The sequence below is a fragment of the Dendropsophus ebraccatus genome, chromosome 3 (genome assembly GCF_027789765.1).
Source record: "Dendropsophus ebraccatus isolate aDenEbr1 chromosome 3, aDenEbr1.pat, whole genome shotgun sequence".
NCBI classification, from domain to species: Eukaryota; Metazoa; Chordata; class Amphibia; order Anura; family Hylidae; genus Dendropsophus; species Dendropsophus ebraccatus.
The window spans coordinates 55,219,330-55,233,998 of NC_091456.1; the positions used below are offsets into that span (position 1 = coordinate 55,219,330).

Consider the following 14,669-nt stretch of genomic DNA (forward strand, 5'->3'; position numbering starts at 1 on the left):
AATTGCTGCAGCAAACTCCAAGTGTCAGGACTCACCATAAACACTCTCACCTGCATACATACGATAAAAATCTGTTCTAGTTTTTTTTTATTTTTTTTTTTTTATAAAAAATTAGGTTCTTTTGATCATTTGATCAAATAGAATGTATCAACTCACAATGTTAAGGTGACCCCAAAGATTGTTGGACCCTATACTTAGTTAATGGCCTCTCTCTGACTAAGTCTAAGGGCCCTATTCCACGGGACGATTATCGTTCGCATAATTGTTAACAATAAACGATTTCAAACGACCGCTAGTGCGAACGGCCTGAAATCGTTCGCCCATTTACATGGAACGATAATTGTTACTTATGATCATTCTTGCGGTCATCTTGTCGTCCCTATTGCCTTTAGATCCGAACGATGTAACAATAATTCGAACGATAATCGTCCCATGGAATAGGGCCCTAAGTCTAAGTGCAAGTGCAAAATAGGATCAACTAAACTCTATGTAAAACACCCACAGGAGCTGGGTGGAGTGCACAGCTAAAAGAAGGTAGCCACCCCATCTACCACCAGCACGACATGTGACAAAAACAGCAAACTAATATCCAGCACTCCTGTGGGTGTTACTTTCCCTCCAGGAAGTCTTTAAACGCTATGTCCTATGGTCATTCCCATCTAATTTTTCTCCCTGCCCGCTTTCCCTCCATCTCAAGAGGTGATCACCATCCGTCAGTAGGAACCAGGCTTGCTTTGCCATCTTCTTGCAAGCCAGTGCCCTTACTGGCATCACAGCCTGAGATGAAGGAAAGTAAGCATTGGGTTCTAATAGAGCTGAGACAATGCATGTGCTACGTATGCTCCTTCATCTTTTGTCTGCAGCCAATGGAGGGAGTGCCTAGATGCCTAGGACACAGGAATTCTAGGCCCCAATTCTTTGACACTGTCAGTGAGGATTAAAAAAATATTTTTATGAAAATATAACTTTTTTTTATGTCTGTGCACTGTGTACTTATACCTACTACACTATTGGTGCAGCAGCTTTTTGTGGGTTGGACAAAAGTAACAGATGTGCTTTAATAAAGCATGAAATGCCTAAATAATACAGCATACTGCACCCATGTACTATACAATACAGTACCAAAATAACTTGCTATATTATATTCAGATAATACAACATACATGCAATTTAGTGTGTTTACGTGTATGCCATACTATACCGAAATAGTATGTCATACTGTACTTAACGATATGGTATACAGTGATCAGATAATACAACAAAATGGATCTAAATAACACCAAATCAATCTAAATCAAAGTTAGCACCATCATTCCATATTCTCTTTACATAAAAATTTCTTTAAAGCACCAGTTTTATCTAATATTATATTTTTCATCCCTAATATCTTACCATGTAATTACACTTAATATACCTAAACTAGTTGAATTGCTTCACTGGGTTTACATTTTACAGTGTATATTTTTACCCCAAAAAGTAGCGTGAGAAAATAAATTTTCAAAGAGCCTCTTTTCTTTTATTATAATTTTTTTTTTTGTAATAATGAACATGCCCTTATGAATTTGTATACATTGATAACTATATATTGTTGACATATACGGAGTAAAATATTTCTGTATAACATTATAAGATTGGTGTATTTTTTTAACTATGGCTCATTAATTTAAAAATGTTACAAAAGGAAACAACATGTCATTGTTTGATGAGTGGAACCACGGCATAATTTGCAAGATATTTTAGACCTAATTAGATAAATGATCCATGTTTTTGGCACACAGCAATTTTATGATGATATCAGTGTATAAAAAGAAATTTACTTGGAAAAAACAAGTTTTCAAGTCAGAACTTTGAAGTATGCCAAATGTGATTATAGATGAATGGAATTGCAGCCCTTGTTGATTGTATATAGTTCTGAGCAGCCAACGTGGAACAATTTATCAATCTTAAAATAGGATTCTTATGATGGGCCATGTGTAGATTTCCAGTACGGATTGCCCTCAAAACTGTAATGCATTATTAAGTACAATGCACTGTATATTATCATGAAATAAGTATTTGATACAATTGATATACAAAACTTAATATTTAGAACAAAAACCTTTGTTTGCAATTACAGAGGTCAGACATTTCCTGTAGTTCTTGACAAGTTTGCACACATTGCAGCAGGGACTTTCTACAGATCTTCTAATCTAATTTATCTAATCTAATCTAATCTTTGAGACTGTTGTTCAAGCTCTTTTCGGGTCATTGATAAGGTCTTCCAGTATAGCAGGGGTGGATTAACTTTACCATAGGCCCAAGGCTGTTGACCAAGCTTGGGCTTCCCCACCCCACTGTAACTTCGGCAGCACTAGCGTGGTGTGCATAGTACAGGATAGATAATGTCATGATGCCCTAAATTGTGCAAAATTGCAGGAAAAAAGCAGCGATTTTTTGCAAATCATGGCAGAATTGTAGCTAGCAGACAATACACCCCTGAAAGTATAAGTCCTTTTGGGTGGCCATGGGCCCCCCAGGAGCTCAGGGCCTCGGGCTACCGCCCAAAAAGGACCTATTATAATCCCTACTGCTGAACAGTCCTGGAAGGATTCTTCACCTTTTACAGAATCGTCCTTGCTCCATGAGGTGGGATCTTGTATGGACCCTAAGACCAAGGAAGGTTGACAGTCATCTTATGTTTCTTCAATTTTCTAATAATTTTTCTCACCAATCTGCTTGCCTATTGTCCTGTAGCCCATCCCAGCCTTGTTCAGGTCTTTAAAATCTGCAGTGTATCAAATACCTAATTTCCCCACTGTAAAAAAAAAGTTATGAGGGGCCTGCCCTCAAGCCCTTACAATCTGTTATTATAATATTGCATGCAAAGTATTTCTATCCCTTAAAATAATAAGAATCAAACTTGACTTAATGGCCCATTAAGAATTACTTTTGAAAATCAAATCTACTGAATCTATGATTCAAATGTTTATTAAGATGAAGAGTAGATATTTAAATTTGTGGAATAAATGAGAGAGACTGAACCCATCTGTAAATCTCAATGAGTGGCCTTCACAAGGCTCAACCAACTGTGCGGCTGGGCTGCACGAATGATCGCTGGATTGTTTGTGTGGCTCTTTCCTGCGATCAGCCATTGGCCACACATAGCTTATTACACAGGGAGAGGAACGCCCAAAGATTTTCAAGAGGTTATAACTGCCTGAGTAGTCAATAAATAAATGTTTGTGTGTTCGTCAGCTGATTGCTAGCCTTATTTTAATGGGTGATCAGTTTGCTCAGCTGATAATCGTCCTGTGTGAGAAGGCTCTTAGATGCTCCCAGTAGATTTTTTTGCCCTAAATATGTTACCACTAACAACTAAAATATAAGAAATGTATTATGACTAGGGATGAGCTGTTCACAAATTTTTGGCATAAAATTTGCAAAATTTTGTAAACCGAACCTTAACGAAAAGCAATAAAACTAAGGGTGCCTTCACATACACCAGATCTGCAGCAGATCCGCAGCAAATTTGATGGTGCAGATTTGATGCTGTGTTAAGTTATTTAGATCAAATCAGCTGGGGATCTGCTGCAGATCCACAGCAGAAAATCCACTGCGATATGGTGTGTGTGAAGCTACCCTAAACAATTACTGGTGCAGAACTTATGTGTCTGTGCTCCCCCGGTATCCTCTTCCGTTTCCAGCCTGTTCTGCCAATTACTGACTGAGACATGACAGCGTAATAGGGCCTAACTGTGCAATTCTCTGAGACTACCAGCCGCATCTGCAGCAGTATTTTTACATCACGGAAAAAGGAGGCCAGGAAAGGGGGGAGGAAACTAGTCATCTGGGTGGGGACCGCCTGGAAAACATGGATACAGCCCCAGGCAGTATCCACCCTCTGCACAGAAACGGGAGGGATATGAGCGCAGATCAGTTTTGCTTTGTAAGAAACAAAAGAAATCTGCTTTGCTCATCTCTAGACATCACCAAAAGAAAAGCCAGTAGTTGTTATAATTAAACTTAAAAAAAAAAACTGTGTTCCTCCACCACTAGTTCTCTCATCTTGAGTCTAAGCCTGTCTCTAGATTTCTGACAGTCTGTGTGCCATAGTTTAGAAAATTTAGCTAATAAGGCATAAACCTGATCCCGCATCACCATATTTCTGCAGATGACACGTCTGACATCTGGTAAGTGCAGAAAATGTATTTTGCAATCTCCAAACTATCATTAGGGTCTTGACTTCAGAAGCTATGGGAAATAGTGTATGCTTTTGTACAGTATAATTATTGTTCAGATGATGTTTCTACACATGTGGGAGGGATGAAGAGACATTGCTTTCTGTTTTATTCTCATTACAAAATACAGTTCTTTAACCATTTATATACAAAACAAAACCATTTATAATCCGGAATTATTTTCAGAGCTATTATATATTTATTACAATGATTACTCTTTAATTTTAATACCCAAAGCACATAAACATACATTTTAGAAAATATAGACTTTTTTTTATTCTGTTCTTTAACACCTTAAACATGCAGTAATGTTTGGTAATACAGTCTCATCTAGGCTTATTTTTTGCAGTATCAGTTTTAGTGTGATAGGTGAAAAGTAATAAATGAATACAAGCAGAATTCTTCTGTTTTTTTATAGTGTACCATATGATAAAAATGGCCCCTGTGCCTTCATGTGTATATTAGCCCCCTGTGTCCCATATTGTAATAGGGTCCCTGCTGGGTACCCATAAAATGCAAAAAATACTCACCTAGTCCAAAACCATTGTTGAGTGCAGCTGCTGTTCCTCTCTTACGGTACGTGCACAGGTTCATTCTTTGGAAGGACAACGGAATACGCCCGTGTATAGAATGGAGTCTATGACATGGGCGGAAAAATGCGCCACAGTCTACAAGCAGGTGCGAGCTGCGGAATGCGGCAAGGGTTTTCCGCCGCCATTCTGTAGTGTACACGCACCCTTAAAAACCTCTAGCCCATGGGGCTGGCACAGGGATGGTAACCCCGTTGGGAAGATGCGATGATGTCATGTAATTGTATCTGCCAGGGCAGGGATCATGCAGATATGAACTGCCTACAGCCTCTGAGAGTGAATGCCTAGTGCTAGCAACACCCCTGATGAGAGTTCCTGTGCCTTTTGGGCTGCAGATTACAGCCTCAATGGGTCAAAATCATTGGCACTTTGCTGATCTACACCCTCTATTTGTAGAGGAAATATAGATATCTGTAGTGTAATATATATATATATATATATATATATATATATATATATATATATATACACACACACACTTTTCAACAGTCCCAAAGCCAGCCATTTTGTAGCATTTTTGTAACTTTCCAGGCAGTTCCAATTTTGGCTTTTAAGATGCTGGTAACTATGAATATGTGAAAAAACTACAACATTTCCAATTATTCTCCACATATTGTACTGTACAGATGGAGTTATAATTGCTAGTTAAACAGATTTTGAACAATTGCTTATTCCTAAATGCAATAAAAAATAATTAAATAAAAGTCAAATATACCAGTGTTCTTAAATATTTTAAAATGCCTTCAACAAAGCTCTCAGGGTTTAGTTGTATGTTATTGCTCAAAATTAAGCTTAAAGTGTCACTGTCGTGAAATTTTTTTTTGCAGAAATCAATAGTCCAGGCGATTTTAAGAAACTTTGTAATTGGGTTTATTATCCGAAAAAAGCATTTTTATCATGAAAAAGCAGTCTGAAGCTCTCCCCCCTGTCTTCATTGTTCTCCTATGGAGAGAGCTAAAGAAAAGACCAAAACAGGACAACAAAGAGTTAATCTACAAATCCCTCACCCGTTATCTGTTCTGACCATCACCAGTGACCTGTCTGAGCTCAGATTACAGCTGTCACCCAGCTCCGTGCCTGTAATCCTCTGTTATCTGCTTTCTGCTGCCGGCTAACTCCCTCCTTCCTCCTCCCCCCTCCCCTCTCCCTAGAACAGACAGGGGACGTCTCCTGCAACAAGTCACAATTTTCAGATTTTTCAGAGTGGATGAAAAAGAGGAAGGAGGGGGGGACCTGGGAAAAGGCTTTTTACATGCAGATAATGGCAGATTTGGCTAATAAACCCAATTACAAAGTTTCTTAAAATCGCCTGGACTATTGATTTCTGCAAAAAAAAAAAATACGACAGTGACTCTTTAATGTTCGAGATACATTTTTTAAAAAAATTATATAATCCAGAACTTGTCATTAGCTTTCTTTCTTTATTTCCTTGAAATGACAGATTTATAAGAAGTAGACCAGCCTCTCCAGTGTCAGGATAACACAGTAGCTATGGAAACATGTGTTAAAGTGCTATGAATTTCAAGTTACAGCAATATACTCTACATCACGTCCTCTACTGACACGTTATTTTATATGGTGACCAATGCTGTAGCATTAATATGACTGATTTGTACAGCTTTAAAATGGACCTTTTTTCATTTTTCCTTTCCCATGGCCTACATATTTTATGTGCCGATTACATGACTTACAATGTATTTTACCATTTACCATTACATTACTAAAGCAATGATGCAAAATATCCAAAGCCTATTTAGGATATACTTTTGGTTACCTGAGCCCACTCAAACATTTACTTCTCATTATAATGAATATTTTTAGATTATGAGTTTACTTTGTTTATTAACCCATGCCTGCATTAAAAGTTTTATTTAGCATTTTTACTTACTGTATGTGTTTCAACTACAGAGAAATCTCCCTAAAAGGCCACATATTTGAAAAGATTACCCCCTTATTCTGTTGAGATTTTGTAGAATGGATGAAAGGACCAACCCTGTAGAAGACTACTTTCTAGGCAATTTTGGGAGGTCTTCTCACATAGGTTTTTATTGTAGATTTTAAAATTTCCCTCACATCCTTGTGCTTCATCCCATTATAAGATTTGTTGATTAACATGTTTTGCTATTATTTTCCTTTATAACACGTGCATCAGTAAAACATTCTAAAATGCTTCTAATTTCTATAATAAACCTAGAAATGTTTTGTCAACAAGGCATGTCTGAAAATCTGTAAATAAATAATGCAAAATATTGTTCCTTGCTAGAGTGTAATAAAATTACAGGTAATAGTCAGTGGATTCTGGAGAAGGATTGTTGAGGAAGGGGTTAACCGTTTCCGGCAAATGGGCGTAACTATAAGTCCATTTTAGAGAGTCAATTAGTGGGTAAAAGAGCCTTTCTAGGAGCGTTCAGTAACAACAATCAGCTGTGTTATGTGGGGCTGGTAAAAATCATTATTATTGGCACAGGGAATGTGTGATGAATAACAATGCATTTAATGGCCACACAAACAATGCAATGGTTGTTTGTGCGCTCTGCTTGTAAGATTAATCGTACCTTACATGGGCCGTGTATAAGAAGCGGCATGGGGGAGGTCAGAGTCTGATGGACTGGGGAATAATGTTTATATGCTGCATGGGGGAGGTCAGAGTCTGACGGACTGGGGGATAATGTTTATATGCCGCATGGGGGAGGTCAGAGTCTGACGGACTGGGGAATAATGTTTATATGCCGCATGGGGGAGGTCAGAGTCTGACGGACTGGGGGATAATGTTTATATGCCGCATGGGGGAGGTCAGAGTCTGACGGACTGGGGGATAATGTTTATATGCGGCATGGGGGAGGTAAGAGTCTGGCGGACTGGGGGGTAATGTTTATATGCAGCATGGGGGAGGTTAGAGTCGGATGGACTGGGGGGATAATGTTTATATGCGGCATGGGGGAGGTCAGAGTCTGGCGGACTGGCGAGTGGCAGCATAAGTTCAGGTGGTTGTGTGTTCTCTACAATAGACCTAAGCTCAGATCTGTGAGTTCGTCAACAATTTCTATAGTCTCTTTTGTTAATATTGACCTCATTTTTTAACTTAAGGTTCAAAATGATGTTAAAATGTTAATATAAAGGTTTGATAAGATAAATGTTTAATAAACGAATATACTTTTTCATTGATATGACTTTTACATGTGTTACTTCAATCTCGTTATAATGATATGTTGGTTTCTTACCTGGACACCACGATTGTCATCCCTCTCTGCTTGCTGTTGTCAGTGAGATGTCACTACACACAACAGTTATAGAAGTGTGCATCAAATAATTTCTAACTCTGACTTTTTAACCTGTTGTTTTCAACTTGCCTAAACTGTAAGGCTCCATTAAGGCTTCCTGTAACAGAAGCAAGTTTTATTTTTTATTTTTTTTAATTTACATTTGATAGAGATCCAGACTTTTTGTTTTTCTTTTTTAACAAATATTTATTTATAGAAGATTTTTCAGGTTAAACAGGGCAGGCAAAGTAATAAGGGTTACAGCGCTTTACAGTCTGCAAAGGCAATGAACATAACATTAAATACAAACACAAAAACAGAGGTAAAATACGGGGGAGGATGGGGGGGTGCACGATCAATCCACTTGATGTGATACGAAATGTCCATGAAAAGTCTGTGTAAAGTCCATTGAGGTAGAAGGGCATCTCTAGTCTTTGTGGTAGATTCAAACCCTGGTGCATAGCATAATATACTGTGGAGACCTTTAAAGAATGGGGGGAAGGGGGGGTTATAAGAGGGTTTATTCGAACTGTAACCATGGACCCCAGATCTTAACGGAGCTATCATGTTAATACTCAGACCAGCTGGTAAATTCTTCCAGTCTGCATATATGATTTAATTTTTTTGGATTAGTTTGGATGGACGATATGAGGTCGATGGGGCAGCTAACAGTAAAAGCGCAGGGTTTAGTAGAATATTTTCATTACATACGGATCTAATGGTACGTTCCACTTCTAGCCAGAAGGGTTGAATGAGGTGTCAGAACCACCACATATGAGACTTTTTGTTGATTTTCTATTCTGCTCACAAACTTTTCTGACACATTCCTCTTCGAGATCTGCTAGTAGAGAATACTCAGGGTATTAATCCCAGGGATTCCCTGTGCAATATCAGTAACCCCAAGATGAACGCTTTCAGCTCCAGCTTTCTGGTTCAGTACTTAGCCAACCCATTAACAACACAGTGGGTTCTCTCTCTATCCTGGGATTAGTAGATGACTGTTCTCGTGGATGAATAAACACAAGCCACAAAACCTTTATTATACATTACAACTAGTGGATGACCTAGAAGAGTGGTGGCTGTTGTAACTGCGAAGGTTATGAATTTTACATCAATGGCCATGGTTAAGGAATTGCATGTTTAACAAACACAGAAGAAACATGTTCTTCTGGTGTTTTCAAATACTTTTTGCCAGTGTAAAGTAAAAAAAAAATATTAAATTTCTTGCATTACAAGCCTATATTTTGTTAAACAGAAACTGGTCACTGTGTGAAGTATCACTGGTATGGTGCCGGATAAAGCATTACAGCCATCCTACCTAATGCCCTAATAAAGCTGTCTGCTTTTATGGAGTATACAGTGTTAATGTCCTTCAGATGCTGTTTTTTCAAGGATGGAAAGGCAGTTGCTAAGCATTTCTAAATGACAGCCCCAGGGTTCATTAAAAATATGGCAAACATTTGCAAAGCTCATTAAGTGCCGTTTTTTTTTTCCTGCATGTGTATCAGATTCCTCCTCTGCATGTTATGCGTGACCAAACATCTATTAGCCTTAATCCCATTGATGAGTTTCATACATTCAAACCGGCAATTAGAGAAAACAAAAGAGATATTTATTGAGATAATCACATAAGGACATTCATATTGGTCTTGGCTCCCACAAGATGACAGATTAATTTCCTCTTGTTAATCTATATCTTCTAGTGAGTGCTTGCTTTGTTCAATTATATGCTGGCATTTTCATTTTTTTTTCTTTGTATTGGAATTTAGGAGGCACTAAAAAAGCACATAATTTCTACTATACGCTATATATTTTTTTTATAATTTATCTTAGCAAAGAAATAGGGGTTGATCTATAGAAAATGTATATTTATTTTAGATATTCCAATCAAACCTATACTAAATTGGCAGACTGACAGCCTTAAGATTGCTTTTATTATCAAACAATCAGTGGTGATAAAACTGTATAACAATGTTATAAGACATCACTGAGCTATTGTTTGTGATGGTTGCAGCAAATTTTTGAATTACAGACTGATCCTCTTATGTCATAGAGAAGACATGGCAGATGAGGGATAAATTAGTAAAGATGGATGTCTCTCCAGTTGCCAAATCCTCACAAAGATTTCTAAGGCTACATTCACACTACGTAAAAGCGTATACACATAGCCGGCTACATTCACACTACGGAGCGTATACACATAGCCGGTATCCCAAAACTAAAGGTTCTTTTCCCTGTTATTGTGTCAACTGCAAATTGATGCACAAAGACAAGTCCTTTACTTTTTCTAAAATGTACACAAACAGCTATTATTTAGATGTAGTTTATTATTAAGATGTATTTTACAGAGCCGGCCTTTAGGGTGTGCAGCCTGTCTGGTTTCACAGAGCGCATCACTCCCAGTCAGCTGTCTGCAGACAAACAGCACACTTAACTTAGAAATAGAAATTTGTAAGTTAGATGGTCTGTCTGCAGGCGCATTGCCTTCCTGATGGCGCTCTCAGGCCCACTGAAGTCCCAGATGATGTCTGTAGAAGCTATTGCTGCAATGTAGTGGCCCCCATCATCCCCTGAAGGTTAAAGTGTTATATGACCACAAGCCCCATACTACCATGATAGCTGACGTGTTACATGACCACAACCCCCATCATCCCCTTATAGCTGAAGTGTTATATGACTACAACCCTCATCATACCGTGGTAGCTGAAGTGTTACATGACTACAACCCCCCTCATACCCTGATAGCTGTAGTGTTACATGACCACAACCCCCATCATACCCTGAAAGCTGCAGTGTTACATGACCACCCGTTTATCCCCTGATAGTTGAAGTGTTATACGACTACAACCCCCATCATACCGTGGTAGCTGACATGTTACATGACTACAACCCCCCTCATCCCCTGATAGCTGTAAGGTTACATGACCACAACCCCATCATACCCTGATAGCTGCAGTGTTACATGACCACAACCCCCATCAATCCCCTTATAGCTGAAGTGTTATATGACTACAATCCCCATCATACCGTGGTAGCTGAAGTGTTACATGACTACAACCCCCCTTATCCCCTGATAGCTGTAGTGTTACATGACTACAGCCCCCATAATACCCTGATAGCTGCAGTGTTACATGACCACAACACCCATTATCCCCTGATAGCTGAAGTGTTATAAGACTACAACCCCCATCATACCCTGGTAGCTGAAGTGTTACATGACTACAACCCCCATCATCTCCTGATAGCTGCAGTGTTACATGATCACAACCCCATCATACCCTGAGAGTAGGGTTGAGGGGGGTAGGTTTTAGTGGGGAGGAAGGTGGGGCACCGAAAAAAGTTTCGCACAGGGCGCCATCTACCCTACGGCCGGTCCTGGCAGTTTATTAACCAGAGATCCTGTATGAGTAATAAATGTCGCCAAACACTTTTGGGAAATAGACACCAATGAGTGTGATGTTAGGTTTATAATTTTTGGACCATGGCTCCCCCCTCCCCTATGAAGTGGCCTGGTGATTGGGGAAAAAAATTGTCGATTTTTGTGCTACGTTCTTTATGCCCTGATGGTTTAATAGTGGATTTTAAAGTCACATACAAAGTGGGAAATGTATCAATGCTTAAACTGGAAGACTGGTCTGAAAATTTTGCTAACTTTTGTGCAATGCTCACACAAAACACAGAGGGGCCCATTTGTTAAAAATGTGGCCCTTGAGTATGCCATGGAAAAGAAGCAGATTTTTGCCTTTTCCATGGCATACACCAAACTGGGTTTAAGGTTCAGACAATCCAAAAAACATAAAGATAGTCAGTACTTTGAAAGTGAAAAAAATCTGTGGCTTTATTCACCCCCCTGTAACGTTTCGGCTTAACACCCCAGCCTTTCTCAAGTCTTGAAAGGTTAGTGTGTTTAGCCGAAACATTGCAAGAGTTGTGAATAAATCCCCAAATTCTTTTACTTTCAAAGTGCTGTCTGTCTCTCTCTCTCTCTCTATGTGTTTTGGTGGCTTTATTTAAGTCTGGAATACATGTATTCCAATCTTAATAAATGTCCCCAAGTGTTGGCAAATGTTTGGGCAAAATAAAACTTGCATACAAATAACAATTTATTTCACAGCAGAAACCTGGCATGCAAGCCTTGATAAATTACAAGCTTGACAAATTATAGTAGATGCACTCCAAGTGCCCGTGCCACTGAGACAGGAAACCACATTTACACTGCATCTAGATCGGGGCCTCTGCAATGTCACTGCCAGGGACATATTACCAGTTAGTGTTCCTGATCTCTGCTCCTGGTACAGTACCTAATTGCTGTTCCTTTTACAGTATCTAATTGCTGCTCCTATTAGTCTTCTATTGTTACCAAAATAATGCCGTAGCAGAAAATGATAAGTCTAATTATAAAATATATACCAACCAGGCAGGCCCTTTTTCTAGAAATGATGATGTTTTTGATTGGTGGTCCAACTTCTGAAATTTAAAGATCTGAAATTTCAAAATCATAAATATAATTATTTATTGAGTTTATTTTGCAGTTAATTTACGTAATTTGTAACTTAGTATTAGGATATGTTCACACTATGAAAAAAGTACAAAAAGGAGTCCGCTTTTTTTTCTTTCTTTTTTTTCTTTTCTTTTTTTTTAAATATCATCTGTTATAACAGAATTGAAGTCAATGGAATACATTGGAGTAAATGGAACGACAGCCACCCAATACACATAGGAGATTTATTAAACTGGTGTAAAGTAGAATTGTCTTAGTTAGCCTTAGCAACCAATTAGATTCCACCTTTCATTTTTCAAAGAATCTGTGAGGAATGAAAAGTGGAATCTGATTGGTTGCTGGGGGTAACTGAGCCAATTCTACTTTACACCACTTTGATAAATCTCCCCCATAGTGTATTGAAAACCAGATGTTTTTGCGTGGACTTCAAATTGATGTTCATGATAATTATTCATGGACGCTATTTTACAAACAGCATCCGTTATTTTTAGTTGTTCACACTTCCTTTTTCACCGTCCTTTCACCATCTTTACTACTAAATTGTATGGACCTTCAGAAAAGAACCACACCCAAATGGGCCTGAACTATAATAATGAACCAACACCAAAAAACGTGAAATGACAGCCATTATTTCATACTCAAAATGATGGACGTCATTTTGAGAGAAAAAGAAATGGACAGAAAAAAGGTCATGTGAACATAGCCTTAGCCTTATTTGTATAACACAGGGCAGAAAAAACTGCACCTTTCAAGACAAAATCAGGTATGGATCATAATGAATTAGAAAACATAAGGCTATGTTCAGGCAATGTTCACATTAAATGTCCGTTTAATTAGCATTAATTATTGTGATTGTAGTGGCACACAGTCATGGCCATTATCCCCTACCATCTGTACACACTCCTGCCCTGAGCTGGCCTCCTGGAGGATTGGGCTCCCTCTAGTGGCAGGTGTGTTCCTGTTCACCTATATTTATAGCTCAGCCCACAGATTCTGGAGAATTTTAGCCCGTTCACCGAAGCGTATATATAGCCACCACCTCCACACCTCTGTGCTCAGTTTTTGGTGAGTTTCAGTCAGCAAACCACGTCTGTGCTCCCTGGCTATCTGCCGCTTTCTCAATACCTAGCATCATTCTAGCTGTTTGGGTCTTCCATTTCTCATTCTCAGCTCAGCTCCCGTTTGAATAGCGCCTTCTCATATTTTGAAGTGTGACCGCAGAAGAAGAGCATCTAGTTCCGGCTCCTGCATTTCTTCACTTCAACCAGTCAGTGGTCACCGAGGACTGTCTTCGAGGGTAGCGACCTAGGAGTTTCCCACAGCAAAGCCCATTCCTCTTGTAGTAGGCTCTGGTAAAAAAAAAAAGGGGAGGGGGGGGCTAATCAGAGTCTGCTCCTTGAAGATGGTACGTTAGCACTCCTTGGTGATGAGGGGATCCACCACCTCGTACCTGGTTCAACTGTTACAGCTATTTTGCCACAAATCTGACAGCAATATTTTCCATGATTTTGACAGAATTACGGCAAAAATATCGACATTTTATCGTGAATTGCACAACTTGTAGCATAATAGTGCTAATTAACTCTAAATAAATGCTCATTAAATGCTATGGATGAACATAGCCTTAAGAACCGATGTTGCGACTTCTACTCAATTTATTCATTTTGAATCCATTCCGCTCCAGTAGTTTGAATTTAAGTGTATAATATGTAACTCATTATGATCCACACCTGGTTTTGGCTTTAAAGGTACATCACAAAACAGCACTGTGTAAGAGCATCCTTAAGTCAGCAATATATGTAAATAATTAATTGGCTTATACTTGTTGAGAATAATTGTACCTTTTACAATTTATTTTATTTTTATACTCCTATTCAAAGGGCCTTCTGTGTTCACAATAATAAAGTACATTTATTCATTTTGTGAGTTCAGCTCAGGGTATTCTTTAAAAGGTGAGCATTCAATGAGAAATGCTAGGGCAAACAGTTATAATTTAATTCAAATTATGCTATTACTGTAAAGATGTTAAAGAATAAATTTGACTTTTGTGTGCTGCTGATTCTGGTTTGAAGACAGCTCTTAAAATATTGAGTGGTTCTAG

The 14,669-nt window shown here is 38.6% G+C and overlaps 1 long non-coding RNA gene across 1 annotated transcript; it reads right to left on the reverse strand.

Annotated features, from left to right (window-relative positions):
* Nucleotides 1-8,403: 8,403 nt before the first annotated feature.
* Nucleotides 8,404-13,817, reverse strand: LOC138787109 (uncharacterized). The gene is made up of 3 exons (XR_011362297.1): nt 13,694-13,817; nt 12,482-12,549; nt 8,404-8,549 (listed from the first exon to the last, which is right to left on the reverse strand). It is a non-coding gene; the product is annotated as an uncharacterized lncRNA (long non-coding RNA).
* Between the last annotated feature and the right edge of the window lie 852 nt (nt 13,818-14,669).